Below are 16,147 nucleotides of genomic sequence, written 5' to 3' on the forward strand. Positions count from 1 at the left end.
TTTTTAAAATCCTATTTGGGCTCACTTCTTTTCTCTTTGAAATGTAAACGTATGTTTACTATTTAAAACATAATTGCTAACTTTCAGCCATCCCTACTTTAAGAAATCGGGCATCAAAAATTTCAGCAGACATTATTTCCTTATAGCTATTCATATTTTGCATTGAAGAAACTCTTGCTTTTTGTAAGGGATTCTTTTAATAAAACACTATATTAAATAGTATTTTTGTTCTTACCGTCTAAGTCTCATTACGTATATTTTATGCAAGCCAGGCAGCAATGTCACTAATGATCCAAGTGAAAACAAAATCAGAAGTAAAATGCTTCACAGTCGGGTCCTCATTTATGGCAGGAATCTTCAAAAACAGATTAAACATGATCCTCGTTTTCCAGGGCATAGAAAATGCTCAGATCAGATTTTTTGTCTGTTTTAATAACTCTCCTTTGTAAGTGAACATGTTCACATTATTTATCCTAGAAATATATTGCAAAAATTGTGAACAAGCTTTCCAGACTAGGGGTAGCTAATTCTTCAGTTTTGCTGCATGGATGAGGAGAGAATTGAAAAAAGCCTTTTCTTTCCTTGCTAGCCTTAACACTGTATACCACTATGCATTCTTTCAGTTCCGGGGGCAAATAAATGACTTCACTTGAGTATTTCATGTGCATGACGTTATTCTATAGCATGTCTGACTTGAGAGGCATTACTTCCCTAAGTTTTTCATGCATTTTCACATCATGTACACTTGTATTATTTTCTCACTTATTTCCCTTAACATGCATTCTAAAGACTTAAGAGAATAATTCAGAATCATCACCAGCATTGTCAAAACACGACAAGTTTCAAGTAGAAGGCAAAAGGAGCCCCCTACAGGCTATTTATGCTGTTCAATTGGTGAACATACAAAAGATTCAAATCCTTAAAAATCTTCCTAAATCACTAGAGGAGATTCATGACTTAGGTGGGAGTGGGGGTAGAGAAGGATGTATTATTCTTTAGAAGTCAGAGAGGGTCCTTATCCTGAGATGGGAGAGATGGGAAAATAGGCCCTTAGTTTCCCTAACCCCTAAAAGAAACTTGGCATTTTCTTTTATTTATGACTAAGAACAACAAATCTCAGTGGTATTAACAGCACTGTGATTTTGTCACCAATAAAAAGAACAGGTATTTGCATATTACATTAGAGTTAATACAAATATCTTGAAATAATTATAATTCAAGTTTATCACTCGATCAGGACAGTTTTCCTTAAGATAAATTTTAGCTCTGCTGCTGGGTTTTGTTATTTAATCTATCAGTAAAAATACACAAATATTATGAATTAATATTATAAATATTTGGTCACCTGTGTTTCAATATAATTGGTTTCTTTCATAAGCCTTTTTATTTTATTTACTAAACATTTTATTTACTAAAATACCTTCTCTAAGAAGGGGTTCACAAGACCACTAAACTGCCGGAAGGGTCCAAGGAGCAGAAGGGATTAAAAAAAAACCCTTTTTGTGGGTCAGCATTACTTCCCTATGTCTAATAATTTTTCACCCCAGAGCTTCGTCATACGTTATGGGAGGAGTAAAATCAGGTACATAATAGTGTACCAGGTTATCTCTTACTAGCAGAGGGTAAGATTAAAAGAAAATGGGGCTTTCTAAAGCAGGCAGCCCCACAGCATTCATGGACGAATGAATAAATGAGGGATTTTAATGAGGATCACTGAGAAGCCAGGATGCACCAGAGAGGAATAAGGCTTTTTTTTTTTTTTTTTTTTTTTTTTTAAAGACTTATTTTTTGAGAGAGAGAGGGAAATGAGAGCACATGAGCAGGGTGAGCGGGCAGAGGAGGAGAGTTTTTCTCAGACTCCCCAGTGAGTGTAGAGCTCGAGGTGGGGCTTCATCTCAGAACCCCAAGAGCATGCCCTGAACTGACATCAAGAGTCAGACCCTTAACCGACTGAGCCACCCAGACAGGTTGGGACCAGGCTTTTGAAGAAAGAGAGACGTGTTCGGGTGGTATCATGGAAGGAATATGGCCTTAGGATTTCTAGTCCTACCACTGTTTAGCTTTAAAACTTTAGAACTGTCATTCAGTCCCTCTGAGCCTTAGTTTTTTCATTGAAAAACTTACATTGAAAACAGTGAAAAACTTACATAAAGCTTTAAGTTAACAAGGCATTTTCACATTTTTTTTCTCCTTTGACTTTCACAATTTTGTAACAAGGGGCTTTCTTATCATCTGCATTTCATGGAGGAGGTAATTTATAGTCAGAGAATATAAGAAATTTCTAAATCCAAAGTCTCTCCTTCTGCCTTCTTATTCTACAGACTTTCCTTAAGGTTATGCAGGAAAAAAAAATTGAAATATGCATTTAAAAATAATTTATTGTAGCCTGTGAGGTGCTTAAATGACATACTTTTTTTTTTTTAAACAGATTCCAGTTATTCCTCCTATTGAGTCAATGTTAATTTTTTTCTTCCTTCTTTTTTTCTAATCTTCAAATTCAGTTTTATTCAATTAACAAACAAAATTATTGAGAACCCTTTTGTGCCAAGACCTTAGAGAAATTAACACGCTGCCTGGGGAGGTGAAGAGTGACCATAAAGAGCTGTAATAAGACACGGACGTAGCTCCTGCAAAATATATTGGAAAACAGGTAAGTGAGCAATTAATTCAACCCTTTGTAAGTCATGGAAAGCTGCAGAGAAGAGGTGTCTTGGGTCCGACACTGAAACATGAATAGGGGGAGCGCCCAGCTGGCTCAGTCAGTAGAGCATGGAACTCCTGATCTTGGGTTGTCAGTTCCCGTTCCACGTTGGGTGTGGGGACCACTTAAAAAATAAAATCTTAGGGGCACCTGGGTGGCTCACTCAGTTAATCGTCTGCCTTTGGCTCAGGTCATGATCCCAGGGTCCTGGGATTGAGCCCAGCATTGGGCTTTCTGCTCAGCGGGGAGCCTGCTTCCCCCTCTCCCTCTGTGCTCTCCCTCTTTCAAATAAATAAATAAAATATTTAAAAAAATAACATCTTTTAAAAAAAGATGACTAGGAATTTACAATAATGTATCATTTTACCTTTTTCCCTGAAAGAAAACCCAAATCCATTTTAAAAAGCTGTGTTCATGCTACTTAAAATATTTTCAATTTTTAAAAATTTTTATTTTATTTTCTCAGTGTTCTAAGATGCATTGTTTATGCACCACACCCAGTGCTCCATGCAATCCGTACCCTCCCTAATAACCACCACCATATTTTCAATTTTTTCTTTACATCATACCACAATTTCTTCTCTAATTTTAAATATTTATTCTCCTTATTTTATTAGTATTATTTTATTAATTGAACCAAAGTTATCAGATTCACCAGGGAAATAATTTATCTTATTCAATGAGGTTTTATAAGTCTCTACTCTCAAGTAACACAATGAATGGGTGCCAAATTCATAATATTACTTAGTGGAGGTTTTGAATAAATGTAAGCTATGGCCTTTGTGTTCAGAGGATATTCAGTTTAGTTGGATAGATGACATTTGTTAAAATTTGTCTCTCACGAAATTATAGCACACGTATTTTAATAAGGTTTCTCTATAAATACATAACAGAAAAAATGGGGGAAAAAAATTCCCAAGTGCAGCTTCAAAATACACATCTGCAAAAAGCTGATAGAAAAGTTCAGTAAGGAGAAGGTTTCACCCTGGTATACCCCTTGATCTCTGACCAAGAAAAAGACAGAAGATTCTGAGGTCACCGCAGGAAAAATACTCCCCACTCCATGAAAGGGTAAAGGAAAAGAAGCAGCAGTTGGGTGTTGCTTTTGTGTCTTTAATTTAACTCTTTGTCTGCCTCGGTATGGTCAAAGTTTGTCTCACTTTATACAAAACTCTTGCCTAAATTCTATAAACAGAGGTTTAACGAGGAACTGCTCTCTTATCTTGATCCCTCTTTTCCCAGCTGTGAAATTGATCGATGTTTTTAAGCCCTAAGACAGCTCCCCTTGTAGAGATGTTTTCTGGTTCAAAGGAGAAAAAAGGCAGGAAAAAAATTATTCTGAGAAATACCTTAGAAGAAAATTGTAATGATCTAGGAAGAGAGCTGTGTAGCTAGATGTTAGTCAGACAGTGAACCCTTAAATTAGTTAAAGTATTAAGAGTGAAAATACATGGTGAGAGAGAATTTACCAGGCTCCTGTAGTTATGTGACTCAGATTAACTTTTTGTAGCTATGTGCAAATTTCTTAGATTTAAAATTGTGTAATTTTAGCAGAAAAGAATCAAGATTCTGATCCCAGATGTGTCACTAATGATCAGTGCCACCTCACCTCTCTGTTCTCAGAGTTCAATTCAATTCAGCAAATATTTATTGAGTGCTTATGGCTGCCGACTTTTGTAAGTCAGAGAAAAGTAATGAGATGTGAGTAAAATGTGACAAGTCTCAAGGAAGACAGCACTACTTACAGAAAGCCATTATCATCGTCGGTGTTTTAAACAGAAGTTTGATTTAATTGCATTAATAACACCAACAGTGTACATTGCTTTGAGGTACAGTAATTTCCACACCGGATTTTGATTTTTATCTGCATACTGGATACAAATCACAGTCCCCAAGGCTTGACTTATAAGTAAAATAACACCATCCCCCAACTAGCATCAGTTATGCACATCCCTAATAGCTCAACTGAAGGACAGCATTAGCCATTATATAAACTAATTGGGTTAATTCGGCTCTGGAATTTAGGCAAATAATGTAACTGAGATAAACAGAGGGTCACTTATGCGTCTACTTGTACACATTTATCTACACTTCTTATTTATACTACTAAATGCTTAAAACAACACTAGGCTATAAATTTGCCTTTTCTTTCTGATTCTCTTGGCAGGGTTTCTTACATGCTTAACTTTTAAAGAGTGGAGTTCGGTCTCCTCTCAAATAAATAAGAGAGCAGTGGAAGGAAAAAACTGCAGCTACAAAGTAGTTCTAACCCATTAAACGCAGATGGCTCACAGGGGGTTTAATCATCAGGAGTGAACACACATCACGCTGAAATATAGAGCTGTTTTCTATCACTTGTTACCATTTGAACGTCTGTCTCAGGAAAGTGAATTCCATATATCTTCCTGGCCATCAGTTGCCCTTTGAATACTCCTCTCTCTGATGTAGCTAGATTTCTCTTCAGAACTTACTGAGATGAATGAGCTCTTGCCACACGTAGAAGTGAAAGAAAACATTTCTTTCTCTGCCAGAACAGATGAGATTCATCATTAAGAGAATGGATTTGACCTTGTAAAGTAGACCAAAGCAATTAACAAACAAACCCCTTTGGGGCAGAGTGCCTTTATCCTAGTCTTCCAATAGAAATTGGTTTTTTTTTTTTTTTTTTTTTAAATGCCCTCACAGCCACATTGCAAAGACTGGGGTATCTGATCACCTGAAAAGAAGCTAAACTCTGGGATAAGAATTCATCTCTAAATTAAGTTTTTCCATGCAAAGAGAATTTCATGGACACTTAAAAAAAAAACATACGGTTTTAACCTCAGCTATCAATTACCATTGTCAATAGGTCATATCGATCAGAAATTATTAAAGAGATCCATAAAACCAATTTGATAGCAATGTATAAACCAAAAGTAGAAATAAGCATGACAGCTTATATAAAATGACGGAAAACTCCATTTGAGGACAATTTATAATATCTAAGGAAAAGATTGTGCTTTGCATCTTTCTCAACTCACTAGTTAATGGATGCATTTCCTGATGCCTGGTCTCTTTTCTATAGTTTCTTCCCCCACTCCTTATCTTTCCCTTGTTCTTTTATCTGTTTTCCTCTTTCCCAGCGCCCATACCTAGCTAAAACCCATTCTTCAAGTCTAAAGTCTTAGGTGATATTCAGGGAAAGAGCTGCTACCAATCGCTGGGACACCAGCAATAGTAAAAAGCAGCTTCCTTGCTTCCCCTGCAGGGGATGTTCAGCCAGTGCTATTACAGTGATTGACATAATCTTGAGTAAACCCAGCTGATAAGCCACAGAAAGGCTGCTCATCGACCTGCAACACTTTGGTCTTGCTATTTCATTTGTCTTTCTGCCTGTGTTTGTAAACCACTCAGCAATTTAAACACTTAGATACAGATTAAAAGTTATCGTTTCATCCCACAAATGATATTTTGAAAGTCATCCTTTCTAAAAATCTTGTGCATGTATTTTGCTCAGTTTACGTTTTAGTTGACAAAAATCTACCTTTGGAAAAACAAACAAAATATGGGTAAGGGGGAAGGATATCAGACTAGCAAAAGATCTGAGATCTCAATGCATTTTTTAAAAATTCAGAAACTTTGCAAAATTTATTATGGAGGGAAATACTAAATTTGCATTATTAATATTATTTTATAATTAATAATAATAATTATTATTATATTTACCAGTAGATGGCACTGCACGGGTGTTGACGATGTCTATACCCATACGATCTGGGGAAAGAGCGGATCATCAATGGTGCTCACTGGTGTGAAATGCGCCCTCCACTTGAGTTCTCTTTTGTAGTGAGAATATTATATCCACGAGTCCCAACAGGTTATGTGAGGAAAGAACATAAATTCATTAACACTCATTTTATTTATCAAACCTTTAAACAGGGCTTACTACATGACAAATGGGTAGGTTCTCTTATTTCCTTTTTCAGATAAGAAAACTGAAGCGGAGAGAGTTGAAGATTCCCTAATGTCACACAGCTAGTAAATGGTAGGACAAGGACTGGCCCGGATATTTGATCTAGTTGAGCTCTCTCTGCTTCACCCTCTCTCAGTTTACCCACATGAATTACTTATTCACCTAGTCAACATTTTTAAGAGAACAGACTCGAAAATCCAAGGTATACAGAAACAGATAGATTCCAATTAGAAGACTATAGAATCTTAGGGGCTTGGGGGTACTTTTGAGGAAAGCAAAGGGGTCCTTGGGAAGGACGGGTTGTGTTGGTCTATTAGGAAAAACCACCAACAAAGAAGAAGAGAGGATCCCTACATAAAACTCACCAGTTCACAACCTTGATTACGGCAGGATGCTGCATATTTTTAGAACAAATATATTCTTAGCATTGTCCAACTATATTTTATTTCTGACTGATGTAGAAAATATTTCAAGTATTTTAAAAACTGTAACAAGCAGATTATAACGTGTTCAGTGTCTTGCAGCATCAACCGCATAACTCTTGCCTCGCCCTCACTCTGGGCATCTACGTCCGTGACAGCTCAGTGCTTTGGCCGACCCAGAGTTGTGCCATCTTGGGACAACTGGAAGCCCGGCTTCTCGTCCTCTGACGGTCCCCCACACCAGTCAAACATTTGAACTTAGTTTCCTCAATGTGCCTATTATCGAACCTCATCAAATCCTCTGTCCCTGGATCTTAGCCCGTTTGCCCTGACACCGTCTTCCATAGCTACTTCCTTTCTTATCCTTCGTACACCTCACAGCCGGTCTTTCAACTACTCTTTGTCCACTACGTTCAAAGGCCTGCTGATTTCCTTTTACCACACCTGCCTCCACCTGGGCTAATGAAGTCGCTAAAAAGGAATGTGTGCAGATTAGCTCCATGAAAAGAATGTATATTATCTCCACTAAAAATGCGTGTCTTCTGTCCCAAGGGGAACTTTGCATGGCTGAATATAGTCATTCCTGCTTCCTATTTTGCACCATACACATTTTGCTGCTTGTCTGCTCTTCAAATCTTTAATTTAATTTCGTGCTCTCCCATCTCACTGCACCTTCTTCACAAGAAAAAAGGCAGAAAAGAGTCATCCGAAGGGAACTGCCAATTTCTTGCCACTACACCTACAACTGTACCGATATCAATAAGTGTTGCTTTCTTCTGGTTTATTTTAAGGGAAGAGACATTCCCTTGGAGTTCTAATCCTCATTCTGTACTGTATCCCTCCCATTCTTGTCATGGTTTTTCTGCCATCTCCTATCTGTTTAAACTTCTCCTTTCAGCCATGTACAACCCCAATCATTTGCTAAAAAAATAGTGATAATAAAAGTTGGCAAAAGATCTTCATGTTCCTTCACTGCTTCCAGATTTGCCCCAAAACATCCTATGAATGTATATCTGCACTCAATATCTTTACATTTTCATTTGCCCCTTACTGAAGACTCAAACCTTTGCCATAGCCTTTGAGTTCCACCAATTCATAAAAATTACTTTTTTCAAGATCACCTACCTAAATCCAGTGGTTGCTTTTCAATTCTTTTGATCAGTTCTGTTTTTGGTTGAATTGTGTCTTCCTAAAAGTCCTAACCCTCAGTGTCCACAAATGTGGTCTTACTTGGAAGTAATGTCTTTATAGATTGAATCAAGTTAGTATAAGGTCATCCTGAGTTAGGACATATCTTAATCCAGTAACTGACATTCTAAGAGAGAAATTTGGTTATAGACAGATAGGGAGAGAATATCATGTGATGATGAAGGCAGAGTTTGCAGTGGTGTGTCTCCAATCCACGAAACACCAAGGATTGCCAACAACCACCAAAACTAGGAGAGAGGTGTGGGACAGATTCCCCCTCAGATCCTCCAGAATGGCAGTGCCTATCAACACCTCAATTTCAGACTGAATACATCCCAGCTTAAACCTCCTGGCATGTGGTGCTTTCTTACAGCAGCTTGAGGAAACTAATACAAAGGCTCGGATTCATTTGGTATTTCTGATTCTGACTACACCTTCCTTCCTGCTCAAGAGATCCTTCCACGTTAGTTTCTGTGGCACTGTACTCACCCAGTCACCCTACTCCTTCTCCTCTTTGCCCCCAGCCTACTCTTCTATGCTTAAATATGATTCTGGTTGCTTTACTCTGTCTTCTTCTCACTATCAATATTCTTTGCAGACGTTTTTACCACAATAACCATATCCGTGATTGCATTCAATGTGGTACAAAGTAGAGCTATATATCTGATCACTTACTGGCATGCTCCAGACACAAATACAGAGGGAAGCTCCACTGACTGAACATAAAATCCCAACCCGCTTCTGCTTTTATATGTATATATATACACACACATATACATATGTACTAGATAAATATAAATACTATATTTAATATATGTAATCATGTATATAATAAACATAATTTATTTTATTTTATTTTTTAAAAAGACTTTATTTATTTATTGACAGAGAGAGATGACAAGCAGGCAGAGAGGCAGGCAGAGAGAGAGAGGAGGAAGCAGACTCCCTGCTGAGCAGAGAGCCCAATGCGGGGCTCGATCCTGGGACCCTGAGATAATGACCTGAGCCGAAGGCAGCAGCTTAACTCACTGAGCCACCCAGGGGCCTCAACACAATTTATTTATTTTTTTTTAATTTTACTTGTTTGAGAAAGAAAGAGAGAGAGAGAGAGCATGGGAGGAAGGGTAGCAAGACAGGAAGAGAAGCCGACTCCCCATTGAATGGAGCCAGACACTGGGCTCATTCTCAGGACCCTGAGATTGTGATCTGAGCTGAAGCAGACATTTAATCGACGAGCTACCCAGGAATCTCAATATTATTTATTTTTTTAAAAGCACTTTTAGGTTCACAGAAAAATTGAGAGGAAAATACAGTGTTCCTGTGTACCCCTTCCTATTATTCACATCATCTAGCCCTAGTATGGTACAAGGGTTGCAATTGATAAGTCAATTTCAATATATTATTATTATAAAGTCCATAGTAAGTTTCACTCTGTGTTGTACATTCTATGAGTTTTCATAGATACATCTACCGTTACAGTCGTGTACAGAATAGTTCAGCCGCTTTAAAATCCCTTTGTGCTCTACCTATTCATCCCTCCCTCCGTCTTAACTACTGGCAATCACTGATCTTTTTAGTGTCACTTTCTAAATGTTGCATAGATAATTATACAGTAGGTAGCCTTTTCAGATTGGTTTCTTTCATTTAACAATGTGCACCTGAATTTCCTCCAGGGTTTTTTGTTTGTTCGTTTGTTTGTTTGTTTGTTTGTTTTTTGTGGCTTGATGGCTCATTTCTTTTCGTTAAATAATATTGAATGGATGACACACTGTTTATCCATTCACCTAGTAAAGGACATCTTAATTGCTTCTAAGTTTTGGCAATTATGAATAATGCTGCTGTAGGCATTCATGTGAAGGTTTTTATGTGGACATAATTATTCAAATCATTTGGGTAAATACCAAGAAGCATGATTACTGGATTGAGTGGTAAGAGTATGTTTAGTTTTGTAAGAAATTGCCAAACTGTCTCCCAAATGACTTTGTAACTTCGCATTCCCACCAGCAAAAAGCCAGAGTTCCCACTGCTCCACATTCTTACAGCATTTGGTGTTGTCAGTGTTCTGGATTTTGGCTGTTCTCATTGGTATGTAGTGGTATCTCATTTTAATCTGTGATTCACTAATGATATTTGATGTAGAGCATCTTTTCATATGTTTATTCGCCACCTATGTATCTTCTTTGGTGAGATGTCTGTTCAGATTTTTTCCCCATTTTTTAATATATATATTTTCAGAGGTTTTATTTATTCATTTTTCAGAGAGAGAGAGAGAGAGAGAGGGAGAGAGAGCGTGCACAAGCAGGGGGAGCAGCAGGCAGAAAGAAGCAGGTTCCTCGCTCAGCAAGCAGAGCCCGATCTGAGACTTCATCCTAGGACCCAAGATCATGACCTGCCAGAGGCAGACGCTAAACTGACTGAGCCACCCAAGCGTCCTGATTTTTTTCCCCATTAAAATTTTTTTATTGCTTTTTAAGAGTTCTTTGTATATTATAGATGCAAATCCTTCATCATATGTGTGTTTTGTAAAAATTTTTCTCCTCCTATTGTGACTGGTCTTTTCATTCTTTGGACAAGCATCTTTCACAGAAATTTTTAAGTTCAATGAAGTCTAACTTACCAGTTTTTTCTTTCATGAATCATGCTTTTGGTATATCTAAAATGTCACTGATTTTCTCTTATATTATCTCCTACATTATCTCTGAATTTTAGAGTTTTGTTGTTTATCTTTTGGTCTTTGGTCTGTTTTGAGTTAATTTTTACAAAAAAGTATAAGGTCTATGTCTGGATTCACTTTTTTGTATGTTGATGTCCACATGCCCCAGCACCATTTGTAGAAAAAATCACCTTTGCTCCTTTGTCAAAGGTCAGTTGACAGCATGTGTGTGTCTGTATCTCGGCTATTTCTGATTTTCATCTTCTATTATTTTCACTTGCCCACTAGAAGCCTGAGGTGTATTCTTTATTCTCTTCTCGCTCATAAATCCTGTGCTAAGCACTTCACACTTATTATTTAATGGAACACTATAGTAATCCTGTTCTATTATTAGGACCACATTAATAGTGAGAACTTGAGTTCAGAGACAGCTCTATTTATATAAATAGACTGAAACATTTTTATTCGTAACCCCCGTGACGTATTACCACACACAGCTCACAAGCAGCCAGCCAACTGGACTTCAGGAAACGAACCCTCAACCCTTATGCTAATTTCTACATATATTTTGAAATCATAATGTCTCTTCAACCTTATGGCCATCGGATTAATTCAAGGACCATTAATTTTCAGAAAATTTACTAACAATACTCTCTTAATGGGTTTCTTGCATCCAGTCTGGCTCTAGTCCAGATTGTTATTTCTTTTTTTTTTTTTTTTTAAAGATTTTATTTATTTATTTGACAGAGAGAGATTACAAGTAGTCAGAGAGGCAGGCAGAGAGAGAGAGGAGGACTCAGGCTCCCTGCTGAGCAGAGAGCCCGATGCGGGACTCGATCCCAGGACCCTGAGATCATGACCTGAGCCGAAGGCAGCGGCCCAACCCACTGAGCCACCCAGGTGCCCCCAGATTGTTATTTCTTAAGCACAAATCTGATAACACTAAACATAAAACCATCTCATGGCTCCCCATCCCCGCTAAAGAAAGCAGACATTCCAAAATATGTTTACAATTCCCCACTCCATCCAAATCTCAAATTCTGCCATAACGATCTGTTTGTACTTCTCCACGGCACTGCCTATAGTCTTAAATCTGCACCTTTTTGCATGTGGGTCCATTCGCCATTGACAGTTTTTTCTGTTTCTTTGTCTGACTCTTTTCCTTCAGGTTGTAACATAAACATCAGGTCTTGGTAGCGTTGCCAGATTTAGCAAATAAAAATAAAAATACAGGATATCTAACGTATTGCATGATCATATTTATATTAAGGAATTATTTGCTGTCAAAAATTAAAATGTAACTGTGTGTCTATTTTTTCTGGCTCCCTATGTCCTGGTGAAGCCTTGTCTATAATCCCATCACCTAAGATTGGGTTAATTCCTACTCTGATCTGCTCCCATAGCCTCCTATGTGTGCCCCTCTCACAAGACTCACTTCCTCTCTATTATTCATGTAATACTTCCATCTCTATCGCCATTCTTAAGGACAGAGGTTGTATCTTTTCCAGCAGGATGTTTCCAGCATCTTGACTTCCCATGCTTGGTGCTCAACAAATGTTTATTAAGTGTTTTTAAATAAATGGATTCAACACATTTCTCTCTAACCCATTGTCATGGCAGTTGCTATTAGCTGTATGTACTATTAAGATATATTTCACACCTAATTTTGATACATCTGGTAGGGATGGCTTTTTGTATTTAGCTTTGAAGCTCTTGGTTTAGAATTTTGTGAAATTACATAAATTACCTTCAAGTAATTCCTGGCCCACTTCATGTCTTCTAACCATAGAGACAAAAGTGTGCCCAGTGCAGTGGTAGGCTGCCACCTAGACAGCAACAAGACAGAGCTCTCCTCTCCTACTCAGAAGCTGGAAGTGATGACCAAGATGACAAGTGTTGCTCATTTACCTCACCTGAGGGGGAAAAATCATTACTTTCAATATTAGTCATCTACATTGATATTTGTTCTCGATAGTGTTTCAAGGAACACTAATTTCCTAGGCTGATAGTAAGCTTTCTTCAAATGCAGACATATGGTTAACTTTGGTTTTCAGCTGGGTTGCACGAGTTTGAATAGATTTCTGTCCTCTAGGAGTTTTCATAACTTTTAACATGTAAATAGTGAATCTTCAGGAGGTGATATATATTTTGCTAATCTAACTAGTCACAGAGTCTTTTTGTTAGTTATCACCTAATGTGGAAATACTAATGTAGATTTTGACGCTCTCCTCAGGGTAAATGAGTATATCGACCAGATTATATTATTACAAACAGGTTCTTTGGAATGCCTGACTCAGAGATGTGATGATATAATTTATCTAGTAGACCCAGCTTTATTAGGTCACATTCATCTGTTTTGAGCTAGAGCTCCAAAAAGTTTCCAAAATAAATGTCTTCAGGATTTAGTGTATATAAAGTAAAGTTTGTATTTGACACAGAAATTGGTAAGCCCATAAGGAGCTATGGAAAATCCTAGAGCAGTTATTTATAATTCAGATTGCTGAATATTTAGTATTATTGGATTTTAAAACAAGAACTTCAAAGGTAAGATACACTTCTCACTAATGAAAAGCACATGTGATATGGCTGAAGTCCCTCCACCCCCCATAGGCAATAGTCAGGGCCAAGCTGGTGTGTGATCAGAGTACTGGGCCACCTGGGAGCTGCAGTTTGAGGTCCCTACCTTCCACATCATATTTAACTCCATTATTTGAATGAGGTTGTTACCAGAGGCTTAATATATATCATGTTGTATCTGAAAGGTGGCACATCACCTATTAACCCAGAAGTAAGCATGAATTTGTTCCTATTATTGTTAAATACTGTAGCAATAAGATTTAATAATAATTTCCATTTGTTCAACCACATATGCCAAGTACTATGCCAGTTGCTTTATGTGATAATTGTGACAGCAGTTGATACTTGTGAGCACTCAGTGTGTTATACACAAGGCTGAATTTTCTATTTGTGTTATTTCCTCTAATTGCTTCAACAACTCTTTGAAATTGACCTCACTATCTATAGCCATCTTACAGATGACGAAAATTCAAGAGGGTATAGTAAGCAGCTCTGAGATAGCTCTGGGACACCTGGGTGGCTTAGTGGGCTAGGAAGCTGACTCTTGATTTTCACTCAGATCCTGATCTTGCAGTCATGGGCTCAAGCTCTGCAGGGAATCCCGCTGTCAAGCCCCTGGTGGGGACTCCGTGCTGGGTGTGGAGCCTGCTTGGGATTCTCTCTCTCCTCTCCCTCTGCCTAGTTTGACTGGAGGTTGGCTGGGTCCGCTGGTCATGGAAGAGCCTCTCGGAGAAGCGGGGTCCCACCACCGCCTCTGAGTCTCTCAGAGCTGTTCCTCCACACCCGCTTCCTGCTGCTCTATTTTGTGAGGTTTTCCCCAGAATCACTGCGCAGTCTTTGGCCGCCAGGTGAAGAATTCAGGAAGGGCTCAGCTGGATGGTTTATTTTTGCTTAGCTGCCAAACCGGCTTCAACACTCACAGGACAAGGCCTCAAGCACTTCTTGACCTCTCTCTGCAAGTGATGCCATACCCTTCAGGACTCCCCCACATGCTTTCGGTTTCTTACAGCCGGTCATTGCAAATTCAGAACTCCCTGTTTTGGAATCACAAGCCAGGAAGTCAGAGCTAGTCCTCTTGGTTCCCCAGCCTGTGAAAGAGAAGGCTTTTTAGTGGCAACTGTATTGGCCTGCGCAGCAGGGGACACGGTTCCAGCCCTGTTTCTGACCCCTTTCTGGCTGTCTGGCCTTGGGAGGATCCCCATTTGTGTAACTGGAAAACAAAGACAAAAACAAAAACCAACCAAACAAAAACCAACCAAACCTCTCTCTCTCCAGAAAAAAAAAAAAAAAAAAAGAGGAAGAAAGAAAAGAAGAAAGAAAGAAAAAGAAAAGAAATGATCTCCCTGTCCTGTGTGTCTGCATTCTTAAGCAGCACTGTGTTATTATAATGTACATGATGTAGATATCCTTAATATGCTTTTCTTGTGGAAGAAACTGAGTCTGAGAAAAAATATTTACTTTGCCCAGAACATTGAGGGACTGGGTACTACCGAAGTAAGCAGACACACCAAAGGTAAGGTCTAGGGCAATGAGAACACAGGGTTTTTGGCTGTGCAGAGAGGTGAGCAGAAGTAGACAAGAAAGAGAGTTGGATGAGTCCCAAAGGGCAAAATGTTCTTCCTAACAATTCTGTTTCAGATTTTAAGGAAAATCTCCAGCAATTTAAACTTGATGATACTCTCTATCTAATTTACCAATTGTATAAATAGTAAAATAAGTTTGATGTAATATGATTTTTTTTTCTGCTAAAAACATTAGGAAATAGACCACTTGAGGTCAGGGGAACACCAATAAGAATTTCCCAGCACTAAAATGAACCACATTGCAAACTCTTTCTAAGTGCTTAGTAACGTCCTGAAATGGCTCCATTTACGTGAGGCTTGAAAAACCAAAGGGGCCTCTTCTGAACTTTTCAACCACAGAGAGGAGTGTGCCTTAAGAAAATATATCCCAAATGATATAGCAAGTTCTGGATATAGGTTGGTGAGTCTCTTTACTTAAAAACATAAGTCAATAAAACATATTCTTCCGTTGAAAACCCAAATAGTACAATCTTCAGACAGTAAGCTTCTGAAAGCCATAATAATGAAATATTATATATTTAATGTTCTTTACTTTCTGTAATTGTATTTTAATTTCTTCCACTATTTTTTCATATATGAACTACATCATTAAAGATCTCACGATTTCTTTTATGAAATGTCTTCTTCAATGACTGGGTCATAGAGATGGATATTAATAAAAATGGACACTTAGTGATCTCAGACATTCAGCTAAGAGGCTTTGGAAAATAGAAACTAAGAATTTGTCATGGTTGTTGCTTGATTTCAATCTCCCTTTCAAGCAAACTTCCCTTGGAGAAAACGTTGTTCCAGCTCCTACCGCCCGGGTGCAGGTGAGGTTATTAGTAACAGTTGTTATATCACAAAGGTCAGTAAAGCAAATTATTATTCTGCTAAGCACTTCATCACCAACTTTCAAAATCATTCCATAAGGCAGCTATCATTTTTATACCCAGTTTATAGATGAGGAAACTGAGGTTTAGAGAGAATAAGTAATTTATCCAAAGAAAGACAGCTAGTCAGTGGTAGAGCCCTGCTTCCAACTCTGGCAACCTGACTCCACAAATGAACACAGGTAACCATTATGGTCTG

Source organism: Mustela lutreola, chromosome 8, assembly GCF_030435805.1.
Source record: "Mustela lutreola isolate mMusLut2 chromosome 8, mMusLut2.pri, whole genome shotgun sequence".
NCBI lineage: Eukaryota > Metazoa > Chordata > Mammalia > Carnivora > Mustelidae > Mustela > Mustela lutreola.